This window comes from Montipora capricornis, chromosome 13, assembly GCF_036669925.1.
Source record: "Montipora capricornis isolate CH-2021 chromosome 13, ASM3666992v2, whole genome shotgun sequence".
In the NCBI taxonomy this organism is placed as follows: Eukaryota; Metazoa; Cnidaria; class Anthozoa; order Scleractinia; family Acroporidae; genus Montipora; species Montipora capricornis.
In genome coordinates, this window is record NC_090895.1 from 26,877,453 (window position 1) to 26,894,952 (window position 17,500).

Genomic DNA, 17,500 nt, shown 5'->3' on the forward strand with positions numbered 1-17,500 from the left:
TGATTTAATTGAAGGAGCAAGGAAAAGTCGTTGCGACGGTTCGCGGTTTTTGGTCGATTCTTAAAATTTAGAAGCTGAGAAGCGGGTGGACTTGGGGACACGTCATAGCACGGGGCAAGTTTTATCTTTGTTGAGACACTTCATTTCATTGGGTACAAACCATGATGAAATTCAAGGCCAATAAAAAAACCAAACAAACAACAATATGCTGTTTTCGCGTCATTGCCCGGGACGCCGCGTCGGAACCCCAAGCAAAGAATCTCTCATTATTTAACCCTACTTTGTTTGTCAAAGCAAAGTTTGTAGTGACCTATTCGCTGCGGTAAACACCTTTGTCTGAAGGGGTTGCTCACAAACAAAATATCCACTAGTTATACGCTTGTCGCTAAAGTGCAACGAGCCCAAGCTTGCGTGATCTGGCGGCTGCAAACATCACGCGGGCGTACTCGTGCGGCACTATCATTGGTTATCGCTACGGTCAACATTTCAATCGCTTGGGTCACACTACAGCTTTTGGTCTACATTACAAGTCAAATTTGAACGCAGCTTCTGAGATTTCGTCCGCCTAAAAATCTTCTCGCGGCTCTATAAGCTGCCGCCTCGCCAGGCCTTTGTCTTCAGAAGGACTGACTCGTTGGCAATTATTGACGACGGTCTACACACCGATTTAAAGAAGGTTATCAGCAGAGGATGTTTAAAGTGCAAGTTTGCCGGTCATTGTTTTTCTATGGACTGAAACACCCCAAAACCTTTACAAAGTGCTAACCTTGTGTTAAAACATTATTTGTAGGCCTACTGGTAGGCATTAGTAAAGGTGTGGGTTGTTTTCAGCTTTGGATGCAAACAGTGACCTGCATACTCTAACCTGCAACCTGCAGTTTACACCCTCCAGGTTATCAGTGACTTCATGCTTTTTGAAGCGAAACTCAGCCACTGAATTCTTTTTTCACTTTCATCCAATGTCTGAACCCTTTGTATCTTGGAAATTGATTTCCAGTCCATGGTCACATGGTCCCGTCCAATGCATGCTTCTCGCGCAATTCTCTTTGGATTAAACAGCCCACACAAAGAAGGAAAATTTTCTTGGTTTTTGAAGGCCCCGTCCACACGGATCTGGATATTGTTGAAGCGGCAACTCTTTCTAAGCGGATTTCGCCTTGCGTCCACTCGTATCTAGCCTGCGAACGCAGGCGTATTTCCGGCGGAACTAAGTCTGGGTTCGCAGGCATAACTCGTATACGGCGAATCCGCACTTTTTGTACCCGCTCTGCGGCACAGTGAAGAGTTTTGAAGACACAAAAGATAGAGCTGCCGTTCTTCATAAAACCTCAAATTTGGCTTGTTTCACGTTGCGTTTTGGCAAGACCACAGCCAGAATTGGACAAAATTAGAAAACGCACGTGCAGGGTGTGCAAAGCTATTGTTTTTGCCCACTAAATATGCAATTTGTAACGTTCTCGTTGCCGTCGTCCGTTGCAAAAACTCCCTAAATTTCGTTGACGTTACAAACTCAGGTACAGTCTTTACCGCGTAAATATTCAACATGGCCGCTGAAACTTCTCATATTGCCAACTCGCAAACTTGATGGCTCATGCTCTGAAGACAATAGGCATAGAGGAGGTCTGGATACTAGAAACGAGCCGGATACCTTCGAATTTACAACGGTACAAATTATGGGACAGCTGTTTACAGCCCTGCTGGGCCTCATCAGCATGGAGTAGCTAACATACCAGGCAGGTGTTTTAGGCACCCCTTTAAGTGGCTGCTCCACAATGGCCGGCGCGAAACAAGCTGCTCCCATGGCTGCTAAATGACGGGTGCAAATGGTTGGTGCGCACATGCGTGATGTGTTGGTGTTGAGCGTGTCTACCTTGCTTCTTTGTTCATATACATATGTAAAATAAAACTGAACAAGTAAAGACTCAGCTTTTAATTTCGTTTTATTAAATTCCCAATTAATAAACTTAATATACAATAACGGTAGTCAAAGTTATTTTTTATTAGCACTAGCATGAAAAAGTTTATTTTGTTAATTGCTTACTAATGAGACAATATTATCCAAATAAAAGAAACTTGTTTGTAACTTACAAAGTGTAAAAATTAACAAAGCAAACAAAACTAGCAGTCTCCTTGACAAAAACCGCTTAGAAGATCACTTACAGTGAAAAGACAAGTTGGACTTTAAATGACTGATTATGTTAATGCAAATAGTGACTAGTTTGAAAACTAAGTGAAAATCGAATCACAGACGCAAGTCACAGAAAAAACGAGTACAATTAAAGTTTCACTGGAGGAATAATGGTACCATATATCTAGAAAGGATTCAACTCCTGTCATCCCAACATACGATTACACAATGGAAGCGGAATCAGATAAGAAACTTCCCTTTCTAGATATACCTTTGACAACACGGGGCCTATGGTAGTTACCAGAGTATTCCGTAAGAAAACAAACACCGGCTTATGAACATGTTTTTTTAGCTTTACTTCATTTTCATACAAAACTGGGCTAGTCATGCAAGACCCTGTTGATAGAACTCTTAAGATTTGTAAAACCTGGCAAGCATTTAATGAGGACATCGCGTCACTAACATTCATCCCAAAGAAAAACCTGTATCCATCCAGGCTAATAGAAAGAATCATTAAATGTCACTCAGCGTGTAACAGGCAACTCTGTAAGATCAACTAGTGAACAAGCGGCCAATACTTTTATTTCAAATTACCCTACATAGGTTATTTTTCTAGCATTGCCCAAAAGCGCATTCGTCGACTTTCACATTTCTATTGTAATAATGCAAACATCGTGTTAGTGTTTTCCTCTTTCAAAGTAGGTAGCCTCTTTAGTGGAAGGACCCTGTCCCCAATGGACTCCGATCATGTGTTGTTTATAAATTTTCGTGTGCAGGCTGTGCAGCTTGCTGTCGGTGAAACCACCAGACATTTCAACACACGTGTAAGGAAACATTTGGAAACGGACAGGGCCTCACACATTTTCAAGCATCTGGACTCAAAATCAAAGAGGCATTGCACATATTTTGGGGACAAACCCCAACACTTAACGCACGGGTCAAACACGTTAATTTAAAATTTTCTGTTTAATTTTGAATTACTATTGTTGTAGTCTTAATTACTGTCATTATTATTATTGTAATTTCTCTAGTATTTATATTTCACTGTAATTTATTGTTCATTTCACACTGAAGATGGCAGAGGCAACTGCCGAAACATGTCTGTAAAACTCAGGAGTGTCGTGTTTTTCTTAAAATTAAATTTTTAAATCCATCCACACCTAAAGCTCCACCAATTGACTCCTGTGGGGAAGGGTTACAGTACTTAACCATTTCACTTTAGTCATTCTGAATTAAAAGCAATAATTTATAAACATAAACACTTGAGCTCATAAACATGAGCACAACTTCTTTAAAAATAATACCTTACCCAGGAGACTATAAATCAACTAAAATAAATTTGAATTAAAGTGTCGCTTCGCCGATTGCATTGTTTTCAAACGCGAAGCCGATGGTATTTTTGTATACCTTATTTGTCAAAAATAAAGCTCAAATTGGTTTACAAAGGTCACCAGGGCAATGTTCTTAAGTTCACTTCCAGTCAACTTGCAAAATTTGGGCTAGTTTTGAGTAAAACTAAAAATCGACGAAATTGTCACTTACTAGGTCTATGCATCGAGCCCTTCAATTTTTTCCAAACAAGATGCCCTCATTATTGTGACATAATAAGTTACCTTGGCAATAGGAAAGCACACAAAAAAACATCAATATTTTAACGTTAAGGGTTGATCAATATCCCAAAAAACAACTAGAAAAAAGGACCACCATGTTTTTTTAAATTGCTGGAAAGATGATCAGTAAAAGCAAGATGACGATTTTTTAATAACTTATGTGGAGCAGAGTCAGAAGCCCATCTTAAACAAAAATCATAGACTAAACGGTGGCTTAAACACTTTGCAGAAAGTTTGCATCGTTGGGTGCTGTGCTGCTGAAGCAATAAAAATGGAGGGTCAGCAAAACTTGTTTTCGAGATATATGCAACTTGTGACAAAATAAAGGGTGCGTTTTACAGGGCTTTCCCACCTTGCCACTGTGACTCATTACGTCACAATACCCCTCTTTCCGGAAGACTGCATCTTGCTCCATCAAAACTGATGGTATTTCTTAATATGGTACCACAACATTGCTAATACATGATCTACAGGTTTGTATGTGCCAATCCTTCTAATACAAAATGTTGCCTCGAAAGTCGTTTAAAACTGGTTTGATCCACCTTAAAGACATCAAAAGAGTAATGAAAACAGTAACTTTTGATGAACAAGGGGAAACCAAGTGTACCATTAGATAGAAACCTCTCATGTTCAAATACCAATCAAACTCAACCCACCCAGTCACTAAAGCATGTACAGGGACGAAACCAGAGATACATTAGAGGAAGACCAATGCTGTCAACCACTTGCATAGTAAAACTCATTGGGATCAAACTGCATAAGCTGTTATCCAAACTTCTTAGCCATTTATGCAAAAGATCTATGGATTTATAAGTAATTTCAGTGGGATGTTACCTTGCTTGCTTTAATGAAATCATAATTATTGCAATACCAAGCCGCGTTACTGCGCTTCCATGCAGTTGTCTCTGGGGAACTGGCAGAGAAACTATTAATATTTAATTTATAAAGCACCAAAATCATAAAGATTCGTAGAGGCACTTTAAAATACCATAATCAAACATCAATATATCACTAAGAATTAGAATGATGAAAATTATCATAAAACTACGGTAATATTCTAACTTTGATTAAAATAATAAAAAAACCATTTGGACTCGGACTTTTCGAGAGGCAGTTTGTTCCAGAGTAATGGTCCCAATATACATTGTATACAAAGGCTCAAATCACCAACGATCTATATTTCTTTCTGGCCATAGTAAAGAAGTCCCTGGTCACAAGAGGCATCTAAAGTGATCGAGCTTAAAGTGGAATGGGGGTAACCGCATTCCTTTAATTTGTTTCTAGGGCTTTATTGTCAACAGCTTTGGGGGGTAGACTAAAAGCAGGGAGGTGTTTAAAACTGAATACGATAAACAACTGGAAGCCAACTGTACCGTACATGTTACCTAGTGAAATACGGGCATATTTGAGAGCAATCAAACTTACTTTTAAGTATCTCCAAAACTTAATGGAGCACCTGCGTTAAACGACTTTCTGAAGATGATAAGTTTGTTATTTAGGAATGCCAAAAGAGAAGAGAGTTGCATGTGAAGTTCACTAATGCATGAACAATAGCCTTTGTTAACTACTCGAAGACTCAAAGTTTCTAATTTTCCTAAATTTTCCTAAATGTGACGGCACCGTGAAGAAAACAGCTAGAGGTGACAAATTGAATGTTTTAAGTGAAAACTACCGTTCCAAACATGGAATGAAATAAATTAAGTTAATCGCACATCACGACAGACTGCAAGCTTCCTGGCTTGAACACACTTTCCGAGCACGAGATCCTTGAGTGTACCTTAGGAATACCCAGAGCTTTAAGGAAACGTAAGAGAAACTTAATCCAAATGACTGCCAACCAAATACTGCAGGCCTCCATTGTTCAAAAGACAGAACACATATCCAGTCGGATAAACACTAGCACAACCAAATTGAGTTACCAGTAGATAGTGATTTATCCAGTGGGTATAGGGCCTATCCTTCCTTCGAAACAAACTGGTGACCCCAGGTCTTTTCTTCCTCTGGGTAAAAATGGAGTAACTGGTGGTGGATGAAAGGTGACAGGTAATGGGTGATGGGTGGTCAGGAAATGGGTAACTGGTAACAAGACACTGCCAGGCTAATGGGCATTGGGTTAAGCCAATATTGATTACTTTTTCTTTTACAGAATGCGTCAAAATCTGAAAATTGCCCGACAAGAAAAAATTTTTGTAACACCATTTAATATGAATACAGGTGTATAGGCTATTTCCACTTCCAAAATTTCTCCAGGTGCTGCCATCATGAAAATTACAACTATTAAAGTTGCCCTACTTTCATGACAACAAAACTTCATTAAGGCAAGCATAAATAAAATTTGTTTCACAGGTCATTCAAGATGGGTGTATCATTGACTACTATTGCCCGCCAAAATACATCTGCACTGTCCAGGCGAGGATGTTAAACGCCACCCTTGTCCCCCTTGTTCACTTAACCAATACTTCCTGTCCAAAGTTCAAATATAGACTGGGGCATGAGTTAATTATATATAATATTAATCCCAACTTTTCAACAAGTGCATACATCACCCAAAAAAAACATCATCACAAGTAAGAATTGTTTGTTTGATTTAACCAGTGCATCTAACAGGATTCTAAAATATGGAAAAAGTAATTATTGATACTGTGTGGGATGACCCTGATGTACATTTTCCTGTGAGGTTATCTGTCACCCCATCAACCGATTACCTGTCACCCGCTAGCCCATCACCTGTAAAAAAAAGAAAAAAAAAGACCTGCTGGACCAAATACCTGAAGCACAGAGGATTCAAGATTCACAGAGCATGATTTCTACTTAATGAGCTTGAGGTTGATCGATTGATCAGTAAATGAAAACAACATCAGTGGGCAAATCAGTTCGACTTCACGTGCGGTTTGAGCAATCGGAAAAGGATTACATTTAATATCCTTGGACACATTGTAAGGTCAATGAGCCAGCAGACAAGATGGCAAACATATTGGTAGCCATGTGTTACTGCCAAGACAGGAATCCGTTGGTGATGGGATCCAAACAATAAGCCATCAAAACTTAACAATTGTAGGGCAGATAGCACAACAGAAGATGACTTCACAAGTGTCACCTTGGTGCGACCAAAGACACCTTGCAACAAGTTACAACCTATATGTCTAGAGCCTCAAATTGGCTAATGTAATCCTAAATAGATCGTTCCAAGTTCTCACCCTAGCCTGTATTTTTTTTACTCTCAGTCCTTCAATCAACTCTTCTGTAACAAACAATAATTTCGGCTTTTGTGCTAGAAAATCAACTGAACATGCAATTTCAGGTATTATTTGTTTACTGATAGATGCAAAACCTATATAGAATAGGTATATACTGACAAAAAATGTAACACAGCATCACTTGCTGAATTATCTGCCTCGTCTCCAATAAACTCTGCATTCACTTAATATAAACTCACAATATGATTGGAGCATTCAAGTCCCTCATTTAAGTGTCTCCTTCCTTGCAGTGTGTAATCTTTTAAATTCTAATTCTGTTTAAATAGCCAACTGCCAGTAAATTAAAAAGTTTCTTGGAGCATCTCCAGTGTAGGTGTTGACTGCCACAGACATGGTGATGATATCATGTGATGTGTACAACCAAATGCAGTCCACTGGCATGGTGCAAGAGAATAAACTAAAGCCTGAAGTGCCCATAGTGACAGATTTTCCATTATTTACTCAATCAAAACATCATGGTTTTATTGAAATAAAAACCACCACAAAATTCCATACTAATTGTTCATTCTATGCCTTTTAGCGTTTTAACAATCGAATTTTCCGCTTTCGGTGGGGTTACAAAACGGCACTGGGGGCAAGGAGACTGCGAATAGCAGCAACCCAGTGATGTCAAAGAATGAGAAATTATGTACAAAGCACAAGTCAGGAGTGCCATGGATATATGCAGAGCAGTTGTTCAAAAGACCCCATTTATGACATGCTCCCTCTACCTATCATAAGACGTCTGGTCACAAGAGCAAAGCACTTCAGTGCCAGAATCCCATATCCTCAACCTTATAACTTGTCAGGGGGAACCCTCGCCCTGATGCCAAGACACATACACTTGACATGGTGTTTACTAAGACACAGGAACAGCAACGGAATGGTAAATATAACCCGGAATAAGCCGGAATGAGGCCCGAATGACACCGGAATGAACAAGAATGGTGACTGGTAATATACCGAAATGAGCCGGAATGAGGCCGAATGACACACAAATAATTAACAATTATTCCATGAGCGCGATTGGATATGAGATGATAGATAGCCAACGAGGCGTGGTAGCGCCGAGTTGGATATAATCATCTCATATCCAACAAGGTTGAGTGGAATAATTGTTTTATTAAAAACTCCCCCAAAATATAGAAACTAAACTACAATAAAAATAAAAAGGCCCAAAAAATCACGCGTATATTTGCCGTGTTTGTAGATCATGGTATAATGGCTCATAACCCATGATGGCTTAGCCAATCAAAACTCTCGAATTGCATTATCCAATGATCCAGTTTTAATAAAGGGGAATATACCGGAATAAACCGCAATATGCCAGATCAAGGCGGAATGACTCTCGAATAAAACTGACAACAGAATACAGGCAGAATAAACCAGAAAGACACCAGAATCAAGCTGATTAGCGTGGACCGGAATGACAAGGAACAAAAAGTAATTTTTATCATTCTAGACTGTGGAATGAGTAGTTTACATTAAAGGGGAAGTAACAAGGCTTGCAGAACAAGTCACGATATGTTCTCACATTCTTCATGTAAATATATTATCAACAATCGATCTTTCTTCTGTGCTTCTGACTTCTTTCTTCAAACAAGGAAACAATGCGTTCAGCTTCAATGGCATTATTGCCAACAATCAGGAAGAGAAAAGGAGTCTTCCACCCGTTTGCGCAAATCTATATTTCCGTATATCCCCATGATCACGTGTGGGTTGTGGGAAGCAGATAACAGTAATTAGTTTCTGGTTCCATGAACTTGATTGTGATTGCTCAATACACAATTGACCTGTCAGGTGAAATAAAAGTTTTCACAGGTTTTCTGACTAGCACAGTGAAAGCCGCCTCCGAGATCCATAGACAAAAACAAATTATTAGAATAACATTGTTTCTCTTGCTATTGTATTTTGTTCAAAAATGTTACTTCCACAACAAACAATTATTCATTTAGCGACAGATATACCTGTCAATTTTTTTTTGTGATCGAAGTGTTCCAAGTGTTACATTTGTACAAAAGGCAAAAACACATGCAATTCCCTATGGAATCATGTGACACAACAAAAGCTGACTGAAACAAACCGAAATCGGTCAGCGCTAACTAAAACACCAAATTTTGGCATTTTCAGGTTCATTCTGGTATATTCCACTCAATTTGGGTGTCATTCCGGCTCGTTACGGTATATTCCAGTACCATTCTTGTTCATTTTGTTTCATTCCGGTGTTATTCTGCCTCATTCCGGCATATTCCGGTTTATTCCGGTATATTCCGTTTTGTTCCGTTCCTGTGTTTAGTAACGCCCACTACAAACCTCGCCTTCCAGATCTCACCGCATTGAAGATCAAGACGAAACACAGGAAAGGTGAGCACTAGCCTGTGTGGCAGGCGTTTGCAGGAGAAGGAGAAGGAAAAGGGAGAATGGTGGGAGAACAAGGAGGGCATGCGTGAAAGAACCCCCTAATTAATATGCAAAAATAAGGCAGCTGCGAAATCTCTAATTGTCAGATGGCATCCAATAAAAAACGTTCACAGGAAAATAGCGCCACACAGGAATGTTGTTTAATGCACCATTATTTCCAAAAACTTTCATGGCAGAGTAGTGCGTAACCAATTATTGAAAACACTGTTTCCGGAAAAAGGAGCAATCTTTCAACGACACGTGTCGAGTTTGTGAAAGGAGTCTACTGGTGGAATATGTCTCAATAAAATCCTGTTTGAATTTGTTCAGACCATCACTGAAAAAGAAATTGTTCAGTGTTGTATGGGCACTGAACGACTAACAAATGTGGCTGGAACCCATAAAAAAAATTAGAAAATTCCTCACAACTTGTTTGCAATGTGTGTGTAAGGAAATTAAAAACTGTTACAATAAACTCGAATTTCTACCCAAACGCTTTGAATCAGATCAAAAAGGCACCATTGGCGGCGAGTTTGAGATTGTTTATGTGAGAGCTTGAAAACAGAGTGACGTTTAATTCAACCACAATAGGTTGGTGGTGATCGACACAAATTTAATTCTAGCTAGCCAATCACGATTTTTACGAGTAGAATATGAGCGTAAAAAATCGAAAAAACAATAGTGTCCTCCCCTTCTTTCAAGCACGCCCTCCTCGTCCTTCTGCCGTTCTCCCTTTCCCTTCTCCTGCCCTTTCAAACACCTGCCACACACGCTAGTGCGCACCTTTCCCATGTTTTGTCTTGATCTTCAATGCAGCGAGGTCTGGAAGGCAAGGTTCGTAGTTGTTTACTTTAACATTTTATACCAATAAATAAGGTGAATTTCTTTTGTTTTTTGCTTTTCTTTTCTGGACTCCTTTCATCCATGGATTCAGTGAGAACTCTGTTCCCATGCCACCAAGGAGCAAAAGGAGTCTCAATGTCAATCAGTCTCGTAACTTGAGCCATTGAAAACAAGAGTACAAACTTTGTAGTCACAACAATATCCGTAAAAATCAATTTTGCGGATTAAAGTGTGTAATTCAACATTCAACTTCTTTAGCTGAAATAAAAGAACTAGATATCATGGACCTTTCTTGATGCTATTGCGGTTTCCACGCCACGCCACCAAGGGACAAGGAGGAGTCTCAATGTCAATCATTCTCATAACTTGAGCCTTTTAAAACAGAGTGACGCCAGTGGTATGAACTTAGTAGTCACAACAAAATATCCGTAGAAATCAATTTTGGAAAAAAATGTTTTTTTGAGAGAAATCAAAAGAAATCCAAAGTCAAGTCTTGTGGTATACAAGGGCATATATAGAGTGTTTTCACAAAACGTCATCCAATTGTAAAATCAAAGGTGCGAGGTTTCTGATTTTTTTATCGATACTAGGTACATTTTGTAAAAAATTACTTAGAAGTAAATCTTTTTTACAAGTTTTAGGCCCCATAGCATTTTTCGTTTTGAGAATACAGCATAATTTTGAATTTTTGAATTTTTACCTTGCATGCCACCAAGACAGTAGCTGAGATATATAGTTTACGTCATAGAAAGTGGGGCGTATGGGGTTTTATTCACGAGTTGTTTGTGTCAAAAACCCGAACGAGTAAGGAACGAGCAAGAGAGGGTTTTTGACACAAACAACGAGTGAATAAAACCCCGTACAAAGCACTTTCTATGTTGTGAACTGCTTATTACACATAAGACGAGAATTTTCATTAAAATAGTTTTCTGAACGCAAATTAGAAACAAAAACTCACTAACAATAGAACCAAATGCAAATTTAATTTAATTCAATAACAAAGTGCGATTTGCACGAGATGCACGAGTGATTGGCATGAAAACGCCTTTACGCTATCGTTGATTGGTTATACTTCCACATGCTGTACGCCATTCTGATTGGCTGTATAAGCCTTTTCCACATATGAAAATAAAGCGTATAGATTTGTACAAAAGAGCTTTATGGAATAAACTCCTCATGTTATAGTGTAATAAAAAGCTGTCTGGTTGAAAAAAGTTTTGCCTTGTGATTTTTGGCAAATTAAGACTTACAAGCTGTAGAAGAGACATGTTTATGTTCATTTAGTTCAGCTCAGAAGCAAAAAGAGAAGGCTTTTATTGCAAACTGGGGTGTGGAAACTGGTGTGTGGTGTCCCTCCAATCCAATACCATTATGGAGTCTCCATACAAAGCTCTGTAAAATTGGGTGACATGTTTCGGCAAATAACTCAGAAACGATGCACCAAACAGTCATTTTTGTACTAGTCTTCTATAACATTTCATTTTCTTGGCTTCTTTCTCAAACTTGTACCCAGAGTTCTCTGGCTTTTTGTCAACAGGTGAGCACCAGGAAAGACTCTGGGGTAATGAACTTGAATAATTTTTCTGATTGGTCACTTGCATAATGATGGAAGTCCGACAGGAAGTCCGTAAGTAATAGGAAAAAGCAAACACCAGAAACACCAGAACCAACTTCCTCTTTTTGGAGGGAAAGTCAAAATCTAAAACTAGTTTCAGTGCTGTTTTTCCTTTAAGTCGAAGCAACCAAGAAATATTATACATGTACATCACAAAAATAATAAAACAACCAGGGTTTGATTTAGACTAATAAATAGCAGCCGTTTTAAATATGTTCTAAAGCATGCACAATAAGACCAGAACCCCATGTTTTCTAAGGAAATGGAATCCATTACCCCAGGGTCTTTTCAGGCACTCACCCACTGACCAAAAAGCCAGAGGATTCTAGGTACAAGATTGCTTCTTTCTTTGAACGGTTTCAGATTTTATTTTTATTGCATGACAGCGAAAACACTCTATACAATGGTATATAGATAAATAAAGAAAAGCTTTGTTTATAGTGGAAGTGTACTTTGCTATCAAGCTAGTTCACAGGCACCCCACTTTTAATAATCTGATCTAATTTACAAAGCATGGTTAAGTTGAATCCGGGATAACCACAAACAAATCCAAACCAGAGATTGAAAGGCGATTTGGATCCGGGACAAACACATGCAAACCCAACTGCCTCCCATTTTATAGGGTATATTAACAATTATCCTGCAAAATCGTGCGGAATATCGCCTGATACTTAGCAAACGAGGCATAGGCCTTGTTGGCTAAAATCAGGCAATATTCTGCAAGATTGAGCAGGATAATATTGTTTTATTATTCAACACCTTGATGACAAAGCACAATTTTCTACATTTATTGGAAAAAAAAGCTGGAAAAACTACCATCGTTCTCCACAAAACACAAAATACATATTTGGACATTGTCAAAATGTGTTGAATGAGAAATTGGTATACGTGTAGGAAATCGTATGAACGCAAGTGCATTTTGTGATTTATGGTCACTTGTGATGTTTTGAAAGATCTCAATTTGAGAACTTTTAGAAGCATCACAAGTGACCATAAATCACGAAATGCACAAGAATGTTCACACGATCTTTTTATTCATTATATACTCAACAAAATCACTCCATGGCTTTGTTTCCATAGCAACTTCCGTATAGCACTCTATAACCTATTTATGCATTGACCAATCAGAAATGCAATATTTTGTAGAGCATATAATAAATATAGATTACTGTAGTTCATGGTTGGTGAGTGGGTACGTTTTTTATTCACGAGTTGTGAAGGATTGCTTCAACAAACGAGTGAGCGAAACAAACGAGTAAGTTTAACGATCCTTCACAACGAGTGAGTAATAAAAATCGTACAAACGAGTCAGCCATGAAGTAATAAGCCATTTTCGAAATATCAAATATTCAGCTTGATAGTGAGGCACTGGTGACAAAAACAATAGAAACAAGTTGGAATGAATGTGAAAAAAATTTACATATCACCCACTTTCCTTTGCCTTTGTCCTCTAAACCTCTCTTTCAAGGTGAATTTTAATATATCGAAAAAAGCCTATTTGTTTATTATATAAGTACAGATAACAAAGTGCAGGTAAGTGTATTGGTGTTGTGAGGCTATTAAACCACTGAAGAAAAGCCCAAACAAATAGCAAAATATTTTTTAAATAACAGAATTCTTTACCTTCCACACCTCACTTGCATACTTTTACTTATTCTGAAGTATTTTGTGGAGAAAACAAAGCAATACAAGAACAAAACCACACATCAGTCGGCGCCATGTTTACAACGTTGGTTCACAAGGCGCTCGCGCCAAAGCTAGTACCCCAGGCCCCCGGGGCCCAGGCCCCAGTCGTTCAAATGGTGGATAGCGCTCTTTAGTCCGGTCTGTTAGGTCGGAAAATTACGAAAATCGTGACAAGACGCGTAAAAACACCAAACTTGGCACAAATGTAGTTTAGAGTATAACTAATCATTTCAGAAGGGGTGCCACCAAAAAATACCCCAGGGGGTGGGGAGGGGGGATTTTTTTGTAAGTAAGTCTCAGTTGCGGTGTGTCAAAAGAAGCGCGCCATTATGAGCTATGAAATAATTTAATTTGTTGATTACAGCGTGAAATAAGTGTTGGTATAGGTAAAATAAAGACCAAGCATGAAAATTTAATAAGCTGTGCTCAAAGGTAAAATATAATGCCTTTTTGTCGTAGAAAAGACGACATATATGCGTAGTCATTATAAAGCTCAATTCCACATGAATTTCACTTCCTTTATGATATATAATGTTTTAGCGAGAAGATATTTACCTAGTTCCTTTTATTTAAATTTGTTGTAACTTAATGAAAATCTTTAAACAATAAATGGTAATAAAAAGCCAGCGGTGTTTCCATATAACATGCGCTTTATCTCCCGGTGACCGGCGTGACAGTGGAGTTGTTGTGAGGTACGTTTTCTTGTTTTACACGGAATTTCTCCATCTGAACTGTAAGTATCAACTCATGTTTTATACTCCACCCTTCTATGAGGTAAAATTCATTTCGTTATGATGTGAAACAAAGTCAAGTTGTTCTTTTAAAAACGAAGAGTTCAGTGATTTTTATTTTTACCCGTATATGTGAGCCGGTGTTCAATAAAAGTTACTCTGAATAAGCGTTATAACTTGAGATGAATGAAAAACTGAGAAAACATCAGATGTTATCAAAAAAAAAAGGTTTAAGAAGGAAATGTTTAAGTAGGTTTATTATTTGATTTTAAACGAAAAATTATGGAGTGACACAAATCTAGCAAGCGGAGCGTGTTAAACTATTAAATAGTTGTCGGCCTCAAAGATACGATGACGGATAAAACAAAAATGCCATTCAATTTATTTTAGTTCAGACTGAAATTTCCTGAGTTAACAAGGCTTTAAAAACAAAACCATTCTTAGATTTAGAATATTTTAAATGATATTTCTTTTTTCAGACGTTAGCCAACCAGTGAGTGCAAAGGATTAATCTTTGTTCAGCCAGGTCCGCTTCAAGAGATATCACACTGCTTGACACGTATTCCTTAGTTCCTCTTGTTTCTATAAAAACATCAGAAGTAAACGTCCCTGCCACAAGTCAAGCAGGTGTGGAGACCGTAAGCACGGATCAGTTGTATATTGCCATCGAAAAACAAGTTCACTGGTTGAAGTACTGTGAACAACATCTTTATGAGGAGCTTACCAAAGGTATTCATCTTTCATGGGCTGCTTATCACGCATCTGTAACTGAACTGTCTAGCCCTTTGCCATGCTTGGGTAGCTTGTTGCCATTGTTTTACGACTGAGAAGGCTGCCACAGTAGCCATGATGAAACATGGAATGTCTGTGGTTAAGAAGGCAACAGAATTTCTTAACCCGGGCCAAATTCCTGTCACTGTCTGTGACCAGCCTCTTTTTGCTATCGCAAAGGTTGTTCAGTGGAACTGGCCTGCTACACACGGAGAAAATGTTCACGTTGTCATGCTGGGGGGCCTACACATTGAGATGGTGCTGTCGACCATGAGTGGTGACCTTGTAGCTTTATCTGGCTGGACTACAGCACTAACTGAGGCAGGGATAGCTTCCAGTGGGACATCAGATTCCTTCCTTAAGGTAGCGCATATGACGAAAACCAGACGCGCCCACCAGGTAACCGCGGCAGCTTTGTATAAATTGCAGCATGTTGCCTTTCGGGAACTAAACGGTCAACAGGACGAAGAGGAGTTTCAGAAGTGGCACGATGGAATGATTAAGACCAGCCCAACGTACAAGTTTTGGGACATGATCATGCAAATGGAACTCAAAGTACTTTCATTCATTTAAGCACATCGTGAAAACAACTCCTCTGTACGTAGAAGCCTTGGAATCTCTTGCTCCTTGGTCCTTTGCTCTTGATCACACTAATTACGCGAGGTGGCTACCTATTCACATAAGAGATATGAAGTGCTTACCAGGCCCCGTTCAACAAAGCCTCAGAGAATGCTGGGTCATTTTGAAGTCATCATGCAGTTTTTCAAGCATCCCAATCGACCAGGCACACGAGCAAAATAACGCAAGGGTGAAGGGATCAGGTGGAGCTGTAGGACTAACGGAAAGTCCTGTCGCATTTAGAAGATGGATGGTGGCCGGACCAGAAAGTGCTCGAGTGTTGCAAGAGTTCGAAAGTCAGTTGAAAGTGAAACAAATGTTGATGAAAAGAACAAACACCACGAACAAGGACTTTCTACACAGAAAACCTTTCAAAGTCATGTCAAGCAACTTGTAAGTACAATTTCAGAAATGGGAAACCCTTTTAAGGATGACTGCCCTGAATTACTTGCCCTTGACACACGCAATTGCGCAGATGTCTCAGTCGTGGATAATGTGCATAGAGTCCAGGAACTTGGATTACGCCAGTGCAAGAAATTCGTAAAAGACGTCATTGATGAAAGGACTGTATCGATTCACGATACGATTTCAAACAATACCTTGCCACTGTTCAAGCGCCAGCAGCCGAAGCAAATCTGCAAGGCGTCCTTAAAGTTGACAGCGGTAACAAGTGACCGTTACCTCTTCAGTTGTTTGTATATTGCCAGCCAACAGCGCGAAGGAGATCTTGAAGAGTTCTTCAAGCATGAAAATCAGCCGTATCCACCTTCTTTGTCAGAGTTTGGCAATCTCCGATGCGGGTAAAGTCTGATTTGATTTCATGCGTCAACAAAGAAACACCGCCACCTCCTCCACCAGAATCTTAAGATGTCAAAGTTTTTGATGGAGCAGCTATTGTGCATGCGCTTCCAGTTTCATCTGTCGCTACGTTTTCTGAATATGCAGATTCCAATTTCTTACCTTTCCTGGAAAACCACTTGAAGAGTACCAAACGAATTGACGTTGTGTGGGATGAATACCGAGTGGCAAGTCTGAAAGAATCTGCCCTTGAGAAGAGAGGAAAAGGCGTGAGACGAAAGGTAGCTGGGCATGTCAAGTTACCTCAGAACTGGCAGGTATTTCTCGAAGAAAGCTGCAACCATGAAGAAGCCGACACGGGGGATTCTTGTAAACGTTAGAAGTGCTTTGGATAAGAGGGGAAGAAGTGTCTTTGTTCGCACTGTTGACATATGTTCTTGTTATTCTAATTGCGCACTTCCACACGTTGTCTTCGATTTGGTCTGGATTGAGCTTTTGGGTCGCCTTTGGGATGAGAAAGAATTTTCAGCTGCTTTCTTTTAACACCATTTGTGAGCATTTGGGAAAGCAGAAATGCCGTGCGCTTCCATTTTTCCACGCATTTACCGGTTGCGACACTACATCAGCATTCCTGGGGAAAGGAAAGAAATCTGCGAGGGAGGCCTGGAAAGCGTACCCTGAAGCCACAGAGGCTTTCCGTTTTGTGAACGATAGCCCCTTCCTTCCAGTTGAGATCAACACTCCACTGTTTGATGTCCTTCAGCGCTTTGTGGTGATACTTTATGACAGGATCAGCCTTGCTACCGATGTGAATACTGCTCGACGAGAACTGTTCACAAAAAAGAATCGGGGGCTAGAAAACATTCCCCCAACAGAGGTAAGAACCCATCATACACAAATTTTTAGTTGTTTTTGTGTTTGATAGGCTAAATTTGTGATAGGTAAACACCTGTGAGGACAACGCGAAAAAAAAAATAACCAGTTTAGCGAAAAGACGAGAAACATTTCAACTAACCCAACCTTTTCTTGTATTGAATCCACTTATCAATTTTATTTTAACTACC

The 17,500-nt window shown here is 39.3% G+C and overlaps 1 long non-coding RNA gene across 1 annotated transcript in view; it reads right to left on the reverse strand.

Moving 5' to 3' along the window:
• The window catches only part of LOC138029902 (uncharacterized), a 26,156-nt gene extending 12,575 nt beyond the window's left edge, over positions 1–13,581 (reverse strand). Inside the window, exon 1 of the long non-coding RNA XR_011127961.1 lies at positions 13,456–13,581. This is a non-coding gene — a long non-coding RNA (uncharacterized lncRNA). The remainder of the gene's footprint in view (positions 1–13,455) is intronic.
• Between the last annotated feature and the right edge of the window lie 3,919 nt (positions 13,582–17,500).